The sequence below is a fragment of the Rana temporaria genome, chromosome 13, assembly GCF_905171775.1.
Source record: "Rana temporaria chromosome 13, aRanTem1.1, whole genome shotgun sequence".
NCBI classification, from domain to species: domain Eukaryota; kingdom Metazoa; phylum Chordata; class Amphibia; order Anura; family Ranidae; genus Rana; species Rana temporaria.
The window spans coordinates 66357419-66362937 of record NC_053501.1 but is presented as its reverse complement, the minus strand read 5'-3'; positions in this window follow the sequence as shown (position 1 = coordinate 66362937).

Here is a 5519-nt window from a genome sequence, read left to right as displayed (position 1 = left end):
GTGTTGTTGATAAAATGCATATTGAAAAAAATCAGTGCAATACAATGTATACCAATTCCAATCCTTAAAGGAGAAGTATAGCCAAAACTTGTTTATCTGTACACCTGTGGAGCACAGGAGTGCGATTAGTTTTTCACTTCTGTGACCTATTTTCAGAAGAGAGCATGCTGAAGTCCACTCTCTGCTGACATCACCAATGGCAGTCCAGGCACCGCTTCATCATGACAATGGGAGTCTGGATCCGCCAGGTGCCTGGACTGACACCTGGCTCAGCCTCTCAGCGAGCCGCTGAGAGCCTGAGATGGCAGCTCCTTCCCCTCCACAGCTCTGCGCTCCAACGAGCGAAGAGGGAGAAGAGTAGAGAGCTGTGACTGACAGTTCGATCACTCGGTCCTCAGTGTAGAGGCGCCGGTGCTGCTTCTGCCTAGGTTAGTATTAATCCTTTATTCTCTTTTAACATTAAAGCACATCGGACCGCCCGGCGTCGTTATACGTCACTATTTTGAAGAGGAATATTGTTGTTCTGGTAGCAGCTAGCTACCATAACCCCAGTACCCTCTTCAAGAGTGAGCAGTCCTTTTTCGGATAAAAGTGGTCTCTGCGGCAAATACGACGCAAGATCACTTTTATCGGCAGCGGGAGAGGGGCCCCCCTCCCATCGCTCTCCGTTGCCCTCTGCCGATCAGATCCTCTCACGTCAGTGGCCTGGAGACGAGTGAGGGGAAGATGGCCCCCACCTGTCTCCATACCACTGCAGGGCCGAAGTGATGGCAAAATGCCCATTTTATTTTTTTTAGAATGACGCAACATTTTTTTTTTTTTTTTTTAATTGCATTTTAGTCTAAATATGAGGCCTTTTGGACCCCAGATCTCATATTTAAAGGAGTTGTAAAGTTTTTTTTTTTTCCAAATAGGTTCCTTTTAAGCTAGTGCATTGTTGGTTCACTTACCTGTTGTAACAAAAAGTGATAAGCGCTCCAAACTGTAGTTGAAAGAACTACTGAGGTAGGTGTTCACACAAAATGTCCACAAAAATTAAATCAATATATAAATTCACCAATAGTGAAAAAAATGAATGGTAATATCATATAAATCTCCAGTGAATCCTATAGGACAAAATGGAAGGAAAATAATGTTCTTTAAATAAATAGGAAATGTCCTCCTCAAAAGGGTGAAGTAATCAAATAGTGCCTCAATCTTTCCTGGAATTCCTAGTAGTGCATCTGAATATAGCAATGGACATCCGTAACCAGTCTCCCAAAACTCTCACCTTACTGCTGCTGAATCGTGCATGTAGCATGAGTGTAAGCGTATCCTGGGATATGTGGCTCAATCCTTTCCCGATTCCTCTCCTCTACAGCTGTTTCATTCACCCAGTAATAGCTCTGATCTCAATGGATGATGTGCCTGTAAAGTGCTCAGTGCTCCGTATTTGTGAAGGGGAGAGAGGGGAAAAGAGAGAAGGATGCCTCCAATAGTGAAGTATAGTAAAAATAGGGGTGATCTTTATTAGCTGGCTAAAAATGGACTCTTACATGGAAAAAATATAAAATGTGCATATATGAAACAAGACGCCGCGTCCACAGCGCCATCTTACGTCTCTTCTGATAGCCTCCGGCTTACGACAGTCTCACGTGATCCCGATCCTTACTTCGTTACGTCACGCACCTCGTGACTTCATCAGGGGCGTGACGTAACGTTCCTTTGGGAGCACTATGATGTGCATGAGAAGCACTTCTTTGGAGATTTGGCTACCAATGAAAATAGAATTGAAGTATCTATAAGTGGGGCGATATAAGAACATATAAGTATCTATAAGTGGGGCAGTGGGCTTGGGCTTTTGCCATTTGGGAGGGCCTTCACAGTGGCTAAATATTTGTTTTTTGAGAAATTTCTGTGGTCTCATGGTGGTGAATTCCTTGAAATCTAAATCATATAATTCAGCATAATAATCACGGAACAATCAATCCAACTTTGAAGTGTGCAAAACTATATCCCCTGAAGAGGTATGGAGTTTATGAATATACAGCGAGGCTCTATGTTTTCTAAGAGCTCTTGTCAATATCCTGACAAATTTGTTGCTGTATTCATAATATCTATGCAATACCAATCACAATTTCCGATGGATACGTACAGCTATCTAGTAGGTGAGAACGTTTCTTGGAGCTTTGTGAGCTGATTGATGGCATTTGGATGCCCCTGATGCTTATGCTAAACTTTTGCACCTCGATACGGAGATTGGACGCGTTGGAAGTCCACCTGGCTCTTTTTTTAAGGCTTCATTTAGACATGCGGCTGTGGGGGGGGGGGGCGACAAAAATGCACCGTTGAGTCGCCTTTCTGTTGCCCACCAACCACCCCATCTTAAGCTGCAATAGCCAACAGACAGGGGTGTTTACATGCCACAGTCACGATGCTTTACGCCCTCTGAAAAGTTAACTAAACATGTTGTGATCAACAGGTGGCAAGCCCATTGAATGATACACGTTCAAACAAATGAGAAAGCAATGCAAACATCCTACAGCTACGTTTGTCATCAAGAATGTGGATAAAACAGACAGTGAGGAGGAGTCGGATTGCTTCCTCACCACCTGTCAGTAGCCTCTGAAATGCAATACAAACCCAGATCAAGCTTCAGAGGAAAGGGAGATTTAGAACCATGTCTAAATCTACCCTCATGCCACGTACACACGACCATTTTTCACGATGTGAATTTTTTTTATTTTTTTAATGTCATTAAAAACAATCGTGTGTAGGCTCCAGAGCATTTTTCACGACGTTAAAAAATGGGCATTAAAAATTTAGAACATGCTCTAAATTTTCGCGTCGTTTTTTATGTTGTCGTTTTTAACGTCATAAAAAATGGTCGTGTGCAGGCTTTAACGACCTGAAAAAAACGTGCATGCTCAGAAGCAAGTTATGAGACAGGAGCGCTCGTTCTGGTAAAACTAGCGTTCATAATGGAGATAGCACATTCATCACGCTGTAACAGACTGAAAAGCACAAATCGTCTCTCGCCAAACTTTTACTAACACGAAATCAGCAAAAGCAGCCCCAAGAGTGGCGCCATTCGAATGGTACTTCCCCTTTACAGTGCCGTTGTACGTGTTGTATGTCACCGCACTTGAGCTTGAGCATTTTTTTTTTTTTTTACGATCGTGTGTAGGCAAGGCAGGCTTAACAATAATTGGGTTGAAAAAAACTTTGTTTTTTGTAGACCATTAAAAATGGTCGTGTGTACGCAGCATTTATCTGGATTCCAGATTTTTGACCTCCCCACATGCAACAGCTTTTTGACCCTCACAGATCACACCATCGCTAATCCCCTCCGTAGTGTCTCTGGGAGGTATCAAGCAGTGGATGGGGACTAAAGTTAATGTTCTGTAAATATTCCATTCCGAAAGTTAGCCAATTATTCAGGGACTGAATTTATAAAAGAGAGTTGGTGAGCATTTGGGGTGTATAAAGTGGCAAATGTATGTAGCACTACCCCCGAAGGAGCTGCTGGATATTTTCGGGCGGCACATTACCTCTATTTCCTCACCGTCCAGGGTGATGGATGAGAGTAGAGAAAGTTCAATGTCCACACTTTACACTTCCCTTTTTAAGATTTATTTGCTGAACTTGGTAAAGGAATAAAATAAGTGGTTAAAGGGGTGGAAGGGTAACAGATAAATAGGTTCAGGTGCAATATTTCAATCAGGAAACACTCCTGCTTCCTGCGACACAGCTTTCGTCGCCACTCTAGCTAGAGTGGGTATTGCGCACCCGGATAGGTTTCTCTCACTAGCCTAGCAGCCGGAATGGCACACGAAATATGGTACAGTCTCTGTCATAGACCTTCCCACAAATGGAGACACTTTCGGTCCAAAATCCTTGTAGCACAGGATTCAGCACCCGGATGTCTCCAGATTAACTTCTTGCAGAACTTGGAACTGACAGGCGATCACCATCAAGCCTTTCAGTAAACGTAAACGGTGCATCCTTCGATGAAGTTCAAGGCCTCTCTTGAGACACCAGCCTCGTGCTTGGTCCTCTCCAAGATAGGTCCTTCATCAAGCGACTTCCTCCCTCCAGGACGGACAGCACAGAATCACCCTTGAAAACGTAGACCCAAGCTGCTTACTGGGCCTACTTACATAGTTACATAGTTAGTCAGGTTGAAAAAAGACACAAGTCCATCCAGTTCAACCACAAAAAAATAAACAAACAAAATAAAAAACACAATACAATCCCATACACCCAACTCCATACCCACAGTTGATCCAGAGGAACGCAAAAAACCCCAGCAGAGCATGATCCAATTTGCTACAGCAGGGGAAAAAATTCCTTCCTGATCCCCCGAGAGGCAATCGTATTTACCCTGGATCAACTTTACCTACAAATCTTAGTACTCAGGTATTTTATGTACATTTAGGAAAGAATCCAGGCCTTTCTTAAAGCAATCTACTGAGCTGGCCAGAACCACCTCTGGAGGGAGTCTGTTCCACATTTTCACAGCTCTTACTGTGAAAAAACCTTTCCGTATTTGGAGGTGAAATCTCTTTTCCTCTAGACGTAACAGATCACAACCTCGGACCAATGTGATCCAGAGCCAGGATTACAGGAACACGCACCCCCGGCCAGGAGGGCCACACACTGGGTGGTGGGACGACAGACCCAGTACCGACGACCCTCGTCCAATGACGTCTGTCCCTTAAGTACCCCTCCCCAGCATGCACAGTGGGGTGATCAACCCCCACTGATTGGCTGCCAAGGGGAAATACCCAAATAACCTTGACCTAGCTGCTGCCACCCTTGGCCTGGAGTAGCAACAACACCCCAGGTGAACAATAGTGGTCACTCACAGCACAGCCATGGCTGGAACAGAAGCCAAATTTGCTCAAAATTGTACATGTCTGAGTCAATTAACTCTCAGACTTCCCCCTAAATTTAAAACAGCGCCAGCCCAACAGGAGTAGGCATCAACATGTATATTTCTGTTCCAAAATGGTACCATAATGAAGATGTACCTGTCTTGGGGATCCACATAGTGTTTTTCTGTCAATATTTTTTATTGCTTGCTATGGTGGGGGCCCTGGATTTCTGGTAAACTGGTCGGGAACCATGACCTGAAATGTGGGTAGGAATATGGTGTGTGGGCCAGACTCTGACCCCACTCATTGAAGTAAATGAGGAAGGTGATACAGAGGTAATAACAAAGTACCACCAAAATACACTCTACATCCAGGACAATGTGGGCTGAAATAACATGTGTCTGGGCAGGAAAGTTCAGCAGCTAAATACAGATGAGGAAAATGTATCTGAAAAGCAGTTATTTTTAGGGACCTTCAGAACAGTCCAGCCAAGGAATATATCCTCCAGGTAGTAAAGAGTTGCAAATAAGAACTGGGCTCTCAAGGTGGAAAAAAGGAGCCGCGATGCATGAGATAGAAAAGTATTGTAATGCAACCAGTCCATCAGATTCCTACTGAGGAGGTTATTGGTGAGACTGTTGCAGTGGAACCTTTGCAGCCTTG